This window comes from Amblyomma mixtum, chromosome 2, assembly GCF_055824585.1.
Source record: "Amblyomma mixtum isolate Tamu chromosome 2, ASM5582458v1, whole genome shotgun sequence".
In the NCBI taxonomy this organism is placed as follows: Eukaryota; Metazoa; Arthropoda; class Arachnida; order Ixodida; family Ixodidae; genus Amblyomma; species Amblyomma mixtum.
Genome location: NC_143013.1, coordinates 91,327 through 106,961, shown reverse-complemented (window position 1 = coordinate 106,961; position 15,635 = coordinate 91,327). Strand labels below are relative to the sequence as shown.

Genomic DNA, 15,635 nt, shown 5'->3' with positions numbered 1-15,635 from the left:
CCTGTATGTCAGCAAATGGTGTCATACATTGGACGGCTGTCGACAAGGTTCACTGGGTCGTGTTTAACGAATTTTTGAGCGATATATCAGCCCGTGTCGAAAGTGAAGAGCCTGGTTCAGAAGCCGTTTTTATTTTTGATAATGCTCCCGCTCACAGCCAAGCGGAACAGGCAATCCTGGCCAGTCAGCTGCACTCAATCAAGAGGTTGCCTCCTTACAGCCCATTTTTTAACCCTATAGAGGAAGTGTTTTCGAAGTTCAAGTCTGAAGTCAAAGCTTTCCTCAGCGAGTGGAGAGACTTGGCGCTCACCACTCCGCCCGGACTGACTAAAAGGGAGCATCGGCGCAGTTTATTGCTCGACGCTGCTCCACACTGTATGCAGCAAGTACAGCGAGTAGAATGCGCTGCTTTCGACCGCCATAACTTTTCTTTTATACCAGCAGCTTTGCGTGAAGATGACATGTAAAATATGAGATCACACTTTGCGCCACCTAATGTCCTACAGAAAATAAAACTGCATTTCAAAGACGGCCCCTTCTGTGCTTGTATAAACCTAGATTGTTAACACCGCTATAAGGCAGCCGCCAGTAGCTATTCTTGACCTAGGCTGTAAGCTCCGGTGTAGCTTCTCTCACTTTCCGTTCTAAAACTAAATAAACCTTGAAGTGAAGAACCGTTCCTCCGGTTCTGTGACTCGTCCCACCTAGAAGAACTCTGCATTACACTGCTACCTTTGTTTCTGCTAGTGGTGTTGAATCTTTATCACAGCCTCCCGAAAAATTTCTGCACCGGTTGCATGAAAACAGTATAAAGGCCGGAATTGTAACTAGCATGCAGATTCAGCGCATAAGACAACCCATAATCAGCAGTGCTTACCCAACTAATTAATACACGACAGTCACAAGCCTCAAGAGTTGCATAAAATACTGAGGTTTAACAGCTGCTAATGGCTCTTTGATGTTGCAAGGTATGCGAAGAAAACGAAATAGTGCATGAGAATGTGACTCACAGGCTTGCATGGTCTCAGAAATGATCTTAACTTCGCTTTATTTATTCTCTGTTCGCATTTATTCGCATGCGGATTAAATTGGTTGGCACCTGGATTAAAACAGCTGGCGCTTGTATTATTTGCGTTGGCGCTGGATTTGTTCGAGTTGGCGCTTGGATTAAATACGCTGGCGCTTAGATTAAGTGCATGACACTGAGATTAAATTACATAGCAGGCAGATTATATCTGTCGGCGCTCAGATTATTTCTGCTGGCACTAGGATTAAATTCAGTGGGAAAACCTGTAGATGTCATTTGCGGATTTGAACTTCGAGCGCTCTTTTAAAAAAATGTTCAAGCCAGCATAATTAGATTGGTAGGAATCCCGAGGCACGAAAGTTTCGCAAACAGACGATGATGAGATACGCATTCGAATGTCTTTGAAAAAGTCTAAAAAGATTGCATCTGTCTGGAGGTTATGGTCCATGTCCTTAAGTATGTGTTGGGTGAACACGGCCAGCTGTGTTTCACGTGAAAGCGATTTCCTGAAGCTATACTGATGCGGATAAAAGAGGTTAATTGAATCTAGGTGGGACATTGAGTTTGATGCTATAATGTTCCCTAGAAGTTTAGAATTTATGCTAGTAGGGGATATTATATGATAGCTGGGCATGCGCAATCACCTGTTTTGAAGATGGGAACAATTTGGGCTATCGTACGATCATCAGGAATACTTCCCGTGTGCAATGATGGGGTAGATATTAAACGTCTAATCTAATCTAATAAATCTAATCGAGCCGATTAGATTTATGTCTATAGGGTAGAGGATACACCAGAATTTGATGGGATTTGTTCTGAGAATAGATATAACAAGCCAGGAGATAAAAATTTGTCTTCCCTTTCATGATCCGGAATAGCGGTCACTACGTGACCTAGGTAGACGTATTGCTTTACCAGAGTACACGTTTCTTCCCTCCTTTATTACTTCTATTTCGGCGAGGTTCGGGTGTCTATCGAGACGTCAGGAAGTTAGAGCGGCATTTCCGTTCCTCAAAAACGAATGTTTTTATGCTGCGGAAAAGGTAACACTGGAAACTAGGCAGTTTTTTCGTGTAAGCTGGCCCTTGAGTCCGTGAAGTGTGCTGGGAAATTCGCGAGCGGCAGAAGGCCGAGTGTGCACTTGAGCACAAATCCGCTAATGCCAATCAGCTTTCGCAGATTAATGCGCTAAGCCGGCAAGCTTAGCGCGAGGAACCTTTCAATCGAAAGCCTTACTAGCTCAATTACGATAAAAACGGGCGGCGTATATTTTTTTATTCAGTTCCAATACTCCCATGGCCCACAGGGCATTATTGATTTGAGCGATACATAGAAACAAAAAATTCATTGGTTACAGGAGGGCATAACGCATACAGCAAAAAAAAAAAAACCACTACTGTGACACAATGAAAGATAATCAAGAGGAAGAAATGGGCTTGGGCAGGGCATGTAATGCGAAGGCAAGATAACCGCTGGTTCTTAAGGGTAACGGAGTGGATTCCAACAGAAAGCAAACGTAGCAGGGGACGGCAGAAAGTTAGGTGGGCGGATGAGATTAAGAAGTTTGCGGGGATACAGTGGCGCCAACTGACAAACGACAGGGTTAATTGGAGAGACATGGCAGAGGCCTTTGCCCTGCAGTGGGTGTAGTCAGGCTGATGATGAACTGGCGGAAATATGTCAGTCGATAAACCGAAGCACGAGAATGAATACATATGCCAAGAGGAAAAAATTCACACAAGGAGGCAAATTGATATGAGAAATATAATAACGCCATTTGTGCAAATGTTGAACACTCAGATGGGCACGTTATAGAAGGCTATAATGTAACAGAATGCATGGGTACAACCAAATGAAACGCAGAATAGAAAAATTCAAAAATGACTATGGTAAGCAATCATATACTGACATCTTCCTCTTGAACTATTCAATCTCATTTCCGAGTAAAACTTGTGGTGGAAGGTGGTTCCACGCCGACGATGCATTTGGAATGAAAGAATTAATGCATATTGTTGTACAGCACCGGGGAACGCCAACTTTGCATGATCGATCAATGTGGGGTGAACCATATGTGCGTCGTCAGTGCATCTCGAAGAATTCAATTCATCCTGTAAATTTTGAAGAAACAGACACATGAGTGATACTGCCCTGCTAAGGAAAAGAGGGGTTAGGGACAATTATTTTTTTTATTTCATTCACCCTCGACAGCCCGTCATAGTTACGGGTGATAAGACGGGCAGCTCGGCTCTGCACTGCTTCCAGGTCATCAATAACATCATCAGCCTGACTACGGTCACTGCAGGGAAAAGGCCTCTCCCATGTCTCTCCAATTAATTCAAATGATCATAAATTGCTTAGGTATTCTCCATTAACTCTTATCCCCAACTGCTCCCACTTCAGGCCCCAGAATACCTCCTGTAAACAGGCAGTGAATAGCAAAGGCGAGATCATGTCTCCCTGCCGGACACCCTTCCGTATTGGAATTTTATTGCTGACTTTATGGAGGACTATGGTAGATGTGCATTCGTTATAATTATCTTCCAATGTTTTCACATAAAACTCTTCTACACCCTTAATCCGCAATGCCTGAATGACAGCTGAGTTTTCTACCGAGTCGAATGCTTTCTCGTAATCGATGAACGCTATATATAGGGGCTGGTTATATTCTGCGCATTTCTCTATCACCTGATTGAGAGCGTGAATATGGTCTACCGTCCAGTATCCTTTACGAAAGCTTGCCTGATCATTTGGTTGATTGGCCCCGCCGCGGTGGCTCAGTGGTTACGGCGCTCGACTGCTGACCCGAAAGACGCGGGTTCGAATTTCGATGAAGGCGAAATTCTAGAGGCGCGTGTACTGTGCGATGTCACAGCACATTAAAGAACCCCAGGTGATCGAGATCTCCGGAGCCCTTCACTACGGCGTCCCTCATAGCCTGAGTCGCTTTGGGACGTCAAACCCCAATAAACCAAACCAACAATTTGGTTGATGTAAGTCTATGGTTGTCCTGACCCTATTAGCATAACAGAGTTAGCATATTCGAATTTAGCGCGGACACGTGACTTGTACACAAGAAGCTTGACAGGTGCCGGTGCTAAATAAAAATTAAATTTCAGATGTCCAAGCATGCGGTTAGAATGACGCCGAGATGTTTGTAAGATGTTAGGGGTGTCAGAATAGAAAAATAAATAAAATAGGAAACGTAGCATGAATTTCTGCGACGCAAATGTGCATTCATTACACATAGCCGCGTTAAGCGTCATTTGCCATTGCGAACACCAATTAGAGATAGGTATTAGCTTTGCCTGGAGTGATGGAACGTCGTCTGCAAAGAGTCCTATTGAAGATGTTACATTTTTAGGGAAGTCGGTAATGTATAGAAATGCATTAGTGTGTGTGCAGTGGCACATGGTACGAAAACTCCCAACAATGGCAAGAAGAATAGGGTAGCGTCAAAACAGAAGCTTGAAAGAACGCGAACATTAATTCATAGAAAAGGAGACGTCAAGGACTTGAAAAATTACAGGCTGGTCAGTTTACTGTCCGTTGCCTATAAGGTATTTACTGAAGTAATCGCTAATAGTAGGTATAACCTTAGATTTCAGTCAACTGAATGATCAAGCAGGCTTTTGAAAAGAACACTTCACACAGACCATATTCATACTATTGATCAGGTGATAGAGAAATGAGCAGAATATAACCAAACCCTATATATACCGGGTGTCCCAGCTAAATGTAACCAAACTTTTAAAAAAGGCGAAGTGTCATAGTCTAGTGAAACCAACTGAGAGTTGTTCATAAGTCGCGTGGCCTAGTCTTGAGTATTTCTTCGCCCTTCAAAGTTAATTAATTAGATAAGTTTAATTAGCTAACTTTTTAATTATTGACTTCAAGAAGAAAGTGTCAATACAAAAGTTTTAGATCACCTCGAAAAACCGCTAGTAGTGCTGTTTCTGTCAAGTTACGATTTACGTAGATTCATTTATTGGCATTAAAAGAAAGTTGTCACGTTACCAGCTGCTCGCTCACTTCTCTGCCCCAATGTGTACCCAAAGTCTCATCGAGGAGAGGACTTCAGAAAAAATGGATTTTATTCTTTAAGGCGCGTCTTGGGACGTTGAAGTGGCACAGTTGTCATGTGGAAGCTTTTCCTTATTGTGCGGGTTATGGTTAAAGGCTGGTAAAAAAACTGCTTTACGTAAATATTACTTTGCTGCAAATGTCTCAGTAAGCTGTTTCTCAAAGCGATCTAGAACTTCTCCATTGACACCGTGTTCCTCAAGTCAATAATTAAAAAGTTAGTTAATTAAGCTTAACTAATTCGTCAACCTTGAAGAACGAAAAAATACTGCAGACTAGGTCACGCGACTATAAACAATCCTCATTTGGTTTCAGACGGCTAGGCCACCGTGTGTTTTTTAAAAGCTTGGTTACATTTAGCTGGGACATCTGGTATATCGCGTTAATTGATTACGAGAAAGCGTTTGACTGAGTGGAAATCTCAGCTGTCGTGCAGCAATTGTGGATTAAGGGTGTAGAAGAGTGTTATGTGAAAATATTGGAAGATATCTATAACAACTGCACAGCTACCGCATTCCTCTATAAGGTCAGCAATAAAATTCCAATAAGGAAGTGTGTGAGGCAGGGAGACACGATTCCGCAAATGCTATTCACCGCCTGTTTGCACGAGGTATTCCGATGCCTGATTTGGGAACAGTTGGGGATAAGACAGGGTTAATTTGAGGGACATGGCAGAGGCCTTTGCCTTGCAGTAGGCGTAGTCAGGTTGATGATGAGGATGTATGAGACCAAAAATGGCTCAGAATACGGTTCTGTGAGCAGGAAGTTAAAATTCGAGAATCGTAAGTCATTAGCATACATAAATCAGGCGGTCATTCCAGGCGAACTCAGTGTCAAGTAAGGCATCCGAACATTTAAAAGATGAGCCATACGGAACCAGCGAGCGAGTGCAACAGTAGTGGAAGAGTTAAACTTTTTTCAAATGATTGTGCAAAGAGATAAGCTGTTTTAGAGACGTTCACACTAACTGCATTTTGCATTTGGGAGCTTGCGACTGAGAAGCGGTAACCTTGAGTGGAGTGTATGCAAGTAGTATCCGATCCACAGATGTCACTGCCTTCCTAAGTCACCCAGGAGATGAAGTGAAAAGCATGATCAATGAGTTAGACAGTCAGTGTATAACGGGTCATGAGTGGATAATAACTAGAAGAATAAGAATGGGGTGGAGCGCTTATGGCAGGTTTTCTCAGATTATGAATGGCGGTTTACGAATATCCCAATTGGTACAAGGCGCAAGGGTGGACAGGACGAACGAAGAACGAACACGGACAAGGGGGGGGGGGGGGATAAATGAAAAAAGAAAAAAACTTTATTGTAAGAGAAATTCGGGGCACGCCCCAGGGTCCCCGCACGACACCACTGCACTCAAGTGTTATGATCCTAAGGTCGATAACACTGGCAGCCCAGCCGGGTCTCCCAGTCCTCCCATGTCTTGAGGTTCTCTAGGTCCCACGGGGGAGGGTCCGCCGGGCAGAGGCGAAGGGTTCTGAGCATAGGGAAGGAGTGAAGGGAGAGAGTGTGTAGTCTGTACCAGAGTGTTGCTTGTTTGTTATCTAGGGAGGGGTGGGGAGGGGGCAGAACTGGCGTGAGGCCCTGTAGGCCTACGTCAGCACGCTGAACGAGTGCATGCGCTTCTCCGTGAATCCCCGATCCGAGACCACCTGAGCCCGGTCTAAAGAACCTCGGGCTAAATGGTTGGCGGCCTCGTATCCGGGATTCCCGGAGTACGCAGGCACCCATATCAGCTCCATTTGGCGGGGTGGGGGTGCTTCGGGCGAGTCCAGTATGCCAAAAGCAGGGACTTAGACTCGGTATCGAGCAAAATTTAGAATCGCAGTTTTCGAGTCACTTAAAATGTACCGGGCTTCCGTGCGGGTGATATCAAGCGCAGTGGCGGCTTCCTCTGCAGCCTCTGGGGAAGTGTCTGGAGGGAGAGGTAGTGTGAGGAGGCCACCACACCCGCTGTCGCTTCATCATCCGTGCAGGCAGCGTCCACCCATACGGCGTCTGGCTCGGAGCCGTACGCTCGATGGAGTGCCATCGCACGTGTTCTGCGGCGCTGGTCATAGTGGGACGAGTGCATATTCCTCGGAGCTTCTTTCGCTGTTACTTGAGACAATGGGACGGTCGGGACGGTTTGGTTTGTGAATTTTCGAGAGGAGGTAGAACCGTGCGGGGACTGGTCTGGCCGGTGTCATTGCTTTAAACATATCCTGGGACATCTTTTGTTTTTGAAGGAGAGATGTTATCTGATTGTTAACTTCGACTTCGAAGTCTCCTATGGGGTCGCCAGTGAGTTCAGTGTAAAAGTGTTTATTTTGGAATTGTCAGAAACCTTCCTTTAAGTAATCGGTCTTGTCCTTAACAACGATAGCGTCGCCTTGGTCCACAGGCTTGATGACTTAAGGGGTTGTTGTGGGCTGCTTTTGGTTTAGATTTTGAATATGATGATAGGAAATGCTATTGAATACCAGTGATGTATACATATGTAAATGTTTACCTCTGTGTTTGGCTGGAATCCATGATTTGCCGGGTGTCCCTGGTACGTTCATTTCACGGTCTGTTTCGCGGTTTTGGAAACACTCACGCAGGCGTAAGTTCCATGCGAACTTATCTGGATCCTGGTATAATTGGAACTGACTAAATTTCTCCCGTCATGGGGTAGAAGGTTAGACACGTAGAGAGGAACTCATTCCGATGATTTGAGTGCCAGGCTGGATACGTTCACCATGTTATCAGATCTCAGGAGATGGAAGACTCGCTATTAATAGTCGCGCAGTTCTTCTCAGGGCTGACGTGTTTCTAGTAGGAGGCAGGGAACGGGGCACTGTTGTGACACCAGCCTTCCTGGGTTTCCTAAGTACTTTCGTTCTTCGAATTTCTTTTCCTTAATTATTTCTGTCGCCGTGAGATCCGGTTAGCGACGGGTATGCTGCAATTCGATTGTTTTTCGTTGACTGTGCCGTATAAGTAGGTCTGCAATGCATACTGAACGGTTGCGTAGAATACCTCTCCACTCAGGCTTCTCGTCGGCATGAAGAGCGGGGTTAGTTGCAACCGCAAACCGTTTGGTACGTTTCCCTCTCATCATCATCATCGCTCAATCTTGTCTTCGGAGGCGTGGCCGCCATTCTTGCAGATTGTGAATAAGGGTATTTCACCTAAGACTCTGCACAGTTTTTAAGAATATGCTCTAAGCTAGAGGAGGGCTTCTACCCGACAGCACCTCGTGCCGGCAATAATTGGGCCTATGGCAGTCCGCGAGCTGCTTGGGGCTGCTGAGAAGGCAGCAGACGATAGCTGCGCGCCGCGCTGGCAGCCATATTAAGTTAGACTCCGTGTGCATTTTGAGTGCTTTTCGTGTCCCTGGAGGTCGATATCATGCGTTAAACCTTCACATGAGCTCCGTAGCTCCTCTCTGAGCCATCGCAAGACTTTTTGTTCTTGCATCTTCGTTTATTTTCTTGAAATCCACCGCACACGGACGCGCGTTCGGAGCTGCGAGCGCGTATTGTTTGCTCGTGTCGTCAAGAGGTTCTTCTTCGCTTGTTTTGCCACATGCTGTCTGTACGCTTACCTGAAAGCATCGCAGGTGAACCACTCGTATACAGGAGCAGCTATAGAGCTTGTTGTCAACATTTTTGCGGAGGCTTTCGTCTATCCGCCTTTCCGCAACGAGTTGGGCTACTTTGTGCGAAATTCGCCGCAAGCAGTAGCGGCGAGCATACCTCCGAAGCTGAGTTCTGTAATGCACCTACGCTAAGCTGACAGTACAGTCTTTAAATCGACTCAGTATCATGATCGAGCGCACGGCGTTGCTTCGGCGTCGTAGTGGCCGTGGCTTGCATCGTCTGCTAGCAGATGACAGCGTCCTTGTACGGTAACCGAGGGGGAGCCCGACTCTGGCGCCGTGTTCGAAAGCAGCCTATGGCAAGTAGGTCATGTGACCATGACGCTTTTCCTATCCGAGCGGAAGCCGAGACCTGCCAGCAAGTAGTCCGGGACTGGAAAAACAAATGCGGCCATTGACACAAAGTGCAGGGCGGAGCGAGCTACGTCACAGGCGCTCACAGACGCTGTGTTACAGTGTGAAGCTGCCTACCAGGGTGACTTTTTCTCGCTTCGTTACGCGCGCAAAAAATTTCTGCATGAAAATCTTTTTTCTTGGCTGGACTGTTTGGAAGACGATCTACAATTCTGCTAATACAACATATCCCCTAAAATAAAAGTTAATTAGCGTATTCAGTTAATCAGCGAACTAATTAAAGTAGCTTGCCTCTTACCTGCTGTCCGCCGTAGCCCTCGGTATAGCCCCAGGGTTAAAATAAATCTAAAGGAATTTACCTTTCTTTAAAAATTTTGAACTTCTCAAAAAAAAAAAAACACCCGGTATGCTATCGCGCCACCTTCAAGGTGGAGCTCAAGTGTCCTCTGCAATATTTTATTCGGCATCGGAGTGTTAGCTTTCAGTATCAACCAGCATGCTGCTGCAGGTACCGTAGAAGTCCGCAATAGCAACCAAACACTGACAAGAAATCCGGAAGGCACCACGAACACTTTTTTTTTTATTGGACGTTTTGTTTATCATGAACGTTCATGGAACGAAACGCCCAGTAAAAAAAAAAAGAGCGTGTGTACGTGGTGTCTCTCGGACGTCTCATCAGTGTGTGGTTGCTGTGGACTTCTGCGGTGCCTGCAGCAGCGTGCGCACTCCTCCCGCGAATGCGGAATGATGAGAGGAAAAAAACAAGAACAGTCCTCCCACGGGAACACCTCCGCTGGAGCAACGGGCATCCGCCCTCTGGATACCTGGGGGACAGCGAGAAGAAGAGCTGTGCTTTTAAGCACAGATCCTCCCCTTGTCCTCCACACACGGCGGCCGAGCTGTGACGCTGGTGGGACCACCAGGCGCCGTGTTTTTTCTACAGCGATCCGCTGTGCCGGCGCTGGGAATCGAACCAACGTCGGTGGGGATATTCGCCCAAGCATTGCCAACTGGCGCGCTAACCACTCGGCTACCGTGCGGCTCTGGCTTTTGACGGCGTCGGCGAGTGCTGATAGAAGGGAAGCGAAGCAGGCCGAAACTGAGCATGCGGGGGGGGGGGGGGGGGGGGGATGCGGTTATCTCGAGATCGGGCGTGCCAGCAGAAACATGCTACGCGTCGAACGTGGAGCGGCCGCACTAGTGTGGAAGTGCGATACCGCGTGGGGCACCAGCCCCGTCATGGTATTTCGTCCGTGCAGATGAAAGAGAGTTGGGAATGCGAAAGCCGCAACCTGAAACTCGATTGGTGCCATGTAAGCGTTGATGGGACCAACATGGCACGGAGTACATCGCTGTACACATTCAGCCAAAGCGTTGAAGCACTGTGTACTGTTTATTAAATATAATACAGATTTCTGGCCCTTGCAGCCGGACCGAAGCGGAAAAAATATCGCGAGAAATGAACGCTCACACGTAATCGTGGTGCGCTAACCCAAAGAGGCAACAAAACAGGAAAAGGACAAATTGGTCGAATGAGACCAGTTACACTGTCCAGTGTCTGAAATGGAAAATGAACACCGTATACTGATTGAAAGAGACCAGTTGCACTGTCTAGTGTCTAAAATGGAAAATGAACAGTGTATACTGAACGAAAGAGACCAGTCACACAGTCTAGTGTCTGAAATGGAAAATGAACAGTGTATACTGAACGAAAGAGACCAGTCACACAGTCTAGTGTCTGAAATGCAAAATAAAGAGTGGATACCGAATACATGATCTGCATTACACTGTCTAGTACCTGACATGGAAAATGAACAGTGTATACTGAATACATGAAACCCATCACACTGTCTAGTACCTCAAATGAAAAATGAACAGTGTATACTGAACGAAAGAGACCAGTTCCACAGTCTAGTGTCTGAAATGGAAAATGAACAGTGAATACTGAATACATGAAACTCATCACACTGTCTAGTACCTCAAATAGAAAATGAACAGTGTATACTGAACGAGAGAGACCAGTTACACAGTCTAGTGTCTGAAATGGAAAATGAACAGTGTCTACTGAATACATTATATCCATCACACAGTCTAGTGTCTGAAATGGAAAATGAACAGTGTCTACTGAATACATTATATCCATCACACAGTCTAGTGTCTGAAATGGAAAATCAACAGTGAATACTGAATACATGAAACCCATCACACTGTGTAGTACCTGAAATGGAAAATGAACAGTGAATACATGAAACCCATCACACTGTCTAGTACTTCAAATGAAAAATGAACAGTGTATACTGAACGAAAGAGACCAGTTACACAGTCTAGTGTCTGAAATGGAAAATCAACAGTGAATACTGAATACATGAAACCCATCACACTGTCTAGTACCTGAAATGGAAAATGAACAGTGAATACATTATATCCATTACACAGTCTAGTGTCTGAAATGGAAAATCAACAGTGTCTACTGAAGACATGAAACGCATCACACTGTCTAGTACCTCAAATGAAAAATGAACAGTGTATACTGAACGAAAGAGACCAGTTACACAGTCTAGTGTCTGAAATGGAAAATAAAGAGTGTATACCGAATACATGATATCCATTACACTGTCAGTACCTGAAATGGAAAATGAACAATGCATACTGAACGAAAGAGACCAGTTACACAGTCTATTTTCTGAAATGGAGAATAAAGAGTGTATACCGAATACATGATATCCATTACACTGTCAGTACCTGAAATGGAAAATGAACAATGCATACTGAACGAAAGAGACCAGTTACACAGTCTATTTTCTGAAATGGAGAATAAAGAGTGTATACCGAATACATGATATCCATTACACTGTCTAGTACCTGAAATGGAAAATGAACAGTGCATACTGAACGAAAGAGACCAGTTACACAGTCTAGTGTCTCAAATGGAAAGTGAACAGTGTATAATGAATAAATGAAACGCATCACACTCTGTCGAGCACCTGAAATCCTACGAACTCCTGCGAATTTGAAGTGGTCTCTCGCGATGGCACTGCCGTTGCAACCTTGTGTTTCTTGCAGTAACTTATTTCCTGCTGTCCCTTCGTGCAGGTGTGAAAGAGCACTCCACGCTGGGTAGTGGCCCCACCACGACCAATGTCCACGCACCTCCTTGTCCTCGGCCTGGGACTGAAATCTCCGCTCCTCCCATCCGTGCCACTGCCTGCGAGGGTGGAGATTACATATGGTCGTTACAACTCCGATGACGCATTCCTCATTCAATGCGCGTGACACTGCCATTATTAGTACGGCAGCATCTCTGTGCGGTAGGCCACGCACATGCCAGAAAATGTGTGCCATTCACGAATCATTAATTACCAGGAGGTTACATACGTTTCGCTCACAGAAACAACGCTCCTTTGCGCGCGCCATTACCGACAGGTCCCTTCCCGACCTGTCAATCTCACCGATACGGGGCATCAGGAATCCCAAATGTAACAACCCTCCAACGCTTTTGCGTGCTACTGTATACGTACGCTAAAGCATCCCACAAGTTTTTGGCTTGCGCTTCTACACCTACAACAAAGCCATTCCCGTTCAAAAGGTTCCCGGCCATCTTGCCGCGCCGCGCGGCCACCTTTTTCACCGCCGAACAATCGCACCGATCGTGTTTCAAGTTGCGGCTTTGGCATTCCGACCTTTCTTTTATCTGCACGGACGAACCACCATGACGGGGCTGGTGTCCCACGCGCTATCGCACTTCCGCCCTAATGCGGCCGCTCCACGCCCGATGGCGAGATAACCGCATCCCCCGCGCATGCTCGCTTTCGGTCTTCTTCGCTTCCCTTCTATCAGCACTCGCGGACGCCGACAAGAAACAGAGCCGCACGGTAGCCGAGTGGTTAGCGCGCCAGTTGGCAATGCTTGGGCGAATATCCCCACCGACCTTGGTTCGATTCCCAGCGCAGGCACAGCGGATCGCTGTCGAAAAAACTGCGCCTGGTGATCCCACCAGCGTCACAACTCGGCCGCCGTGTGTGGAGGACAAGGGGAGGATCTGTGCTTTTTCGCACAGCTCTTCTTCTCGCTGTCCCCCGGGTATCCAGAGGGCGGATGCCCGTTGCTCCTGCGGAGGTGTCCCCAGGGGAGGAAGTTTCTTTTTTTCTTTCCCATCGTTCCGAATTCGAGGGAGGAGTGCGCACGCTGCTGCAGGCACCGCAGAAGTCCGCAGCAACCACACACTGACGAGACGTCCGAGAGACACCACGTACACACGCTCTTTTTTTTTTTTTTACTGGACGTTTTGTTCCATGAACGTTCATGAAAAACAAAACGTCCAGCAAACAAAAAAAGAAGGGTACGTGATGCCTTTCGGATGTCTGGCCGGTGTTTGGTTGCTATTGCGGACTTGTACGGTACCTGCAGCAGCATGTTGATACTGAAATGCATCCGAAAACGCTACGTATGGTTTTTTTTTAATGCACTCATATCCTGATGTTCCATAAAAAAAAAGAGAAAAAGGGCGTACGCAGTGTGATTCGTATTTCTGCCCAGTGTGTGCTTGCTGCGGTCTTTCAGGCACCTGCAGCAGCGTGCCCTTTCGTATCATAATATCTAGCACATTCATGAAAGTACGCACAATACAGCGGCTGCACTCCTCATTGTCTCTCTCTGCACTGTCAACATCTTCGTGTCTTGTATTGTTGCTGTATTAGCGCGCGCACTGCACAACGTAAAATTCACTAGCTCTAGTTATTGCTTTCCCAGCTGGTCCATATCGCCTTGCTACAACTGAGCAACGTAAGGTGCAGGCTGCAGACAATCATTGGAATTTACTCTCCTTGTGCGAATGGCTCACCACTTCCAATTATCACAGTCCGTTGCAACTGCCGAATTGATGGCCACTTGCCACAAAAGTCTGCGAGAATCCGGTAAGTGGAACCGTTAACATTTAGCGAGTCTTCTCTAATTACTGGCCTCCGTCTTGAATGCGCTACGTAGTTCTACATTGTGCAGTTCACGCGGTGCTACAGCAATATTGCATGTCACAAACATGGGGAAAGTGCAGAGAGAGTCGATGAGGACCGCAGCCACTGTAAACAATTTCCTTTTATGATGATCATTTTATATCGTTATACTAATAGGCATGCCGCTGCAAATACCATAATAGACCGCAGCGAGCACACATCTGAAAGACACTAGGCAGACTTTTTTTTTTTTTTTTTTTACGGGACATCAGGATATGAGAGGATGCTAAAACAATTATCCAGGAACAAAAAACCAGACGCGTACGTCGCGTTTCCGGATGTCCGGTCGATGTACGCTCGCAGCTGTCCTCCACGGCACCTCCAGCACCGTGCCAATCAACGTCCTGCGGTCGCAATCAGTAGTTCCCCGCTGAATTTACTCATGCAGCGCAGTCGTCTCGCGTACACGGTATCTTTGGTTTGGCCCGTGGAAACCCGTTTTTCTCGCGCCGACATTCCGCCGCTTCGATTTTGCACTTTCTGCATGTTTTAACCTTCATAGCAACTCCTTCGCTCTAGAGAAGCCTGCAGGCAGTGGTGCGCAGCTGCCGGGAAACTAGCAAAACGCGACCGCGAAGGATGTATATAGTGAGTGTTCAACTTCAGACTTTACACATCTTTTTTTCTTCTAAAATAGGCTTTCTGTGTTCAAAAAACACTTTTTTCGCACTGCCGGCGGTGTAGTACATCAGAATGCAACTACTACGTGCTATCTAGCAAGACGATAAACCAATATTCAATAGCTATCTTCTAAACTGTTACTGTTACGAACCTTGATTATTAAAGGTGCAGTGAAGAAAAATCTGAACACGTTCCGAGCATTGTTAGAAGCTGCGACTTATTGCCTTGTGTGGCCGATTTCTCTAATTCAATCGAATTAACGTCCGGCTCCCGCCATTATTTTTTGACTTCTCCCCCGTACGGTGGGCGTAGTCGACCAATGCGTGGAGTGCCTTCAGCCAGTCCCGTGGAAGCTTTGCTTTCGCTTTATTTTGTCTTTTTGGTTTCCGCGAATAAATAGTTTCATTCGCAGATAATATAGTCGCAAAATACGCGCGGACTATTTGCTACTATACTCCATCTCACTACATGTTTGCAGCACTACGAAAGGTAGACCTCTCTCGTCCAATCAGGATGGCGCGCACTACATTAGTGTGTTCCTACGCGCCTGTTGCTCGATCCACCTGGCTGGACATCAGGTGGCTCGTTCCATATAAAAGAAGGCGTACTACTAATTAGCTTCTTTCTACATCTAGCAGGGGGCGCTTGATGTCTGTTTATTTTTGTACAGGAAGACGCCCGTTCCAGACACACTGGCCCCACTTTTTCTTTTTCTTTCTGTCGCCACCTGTTTGTATCATTTCCTCTGTTGTCACGTCACAGTTATTTTCAATGTTCCTGCTATGTTTAAATGAATTTATTTATTCCAGCATGGCCACTACACTATTAAGCAAATGCAGGCCGGGGCAGCCGAATGTCGATGTTGGCGAAATGCAAAACCCCATGCGCTGCGTTAAAGTCAACGCACAAGCGG

The 15,635-nt window shown here is 46.3% G+C and overlaps 2 long non-coding RNA genes across 3 annotated transcripts in view; one reads left to right on the top strand and one right to left on the bottom strand.

Annotated features, from left to right (window-relative positions):
• The window catches only part of LOC149358192 (uncharacterized), a 30,667-nt gene extending 18,348 nt beyond the window's left edge, over positions 1–12,319 (top strand). The window contains exon 3 of the long non-coding RNA XR_016288228.1: positions 12,186–12,319. This is a non-coding gene — a long non-coding RNA (uncharacterized LOC149358192). The remainder of the gene's footprint in view (positions 1–12,185) is intronic.
• LOC149358191 (uncharacterized) overlaps positions 12,064–15,635 on the bottom strand; it is a 29,538-nt gene continuing 25,966 nt past the window's right edge. For both annotated transcript variants that reach the window (XR_016288226.1, XR_016288227.1), the window contains one exon: positions 12,064–12,297. This is a non-coding gene — a long non-coding RNA (uncharacterized LOC149358191). The remainder of the gene's footprint in view (positions 12,298–15,635) is intronic.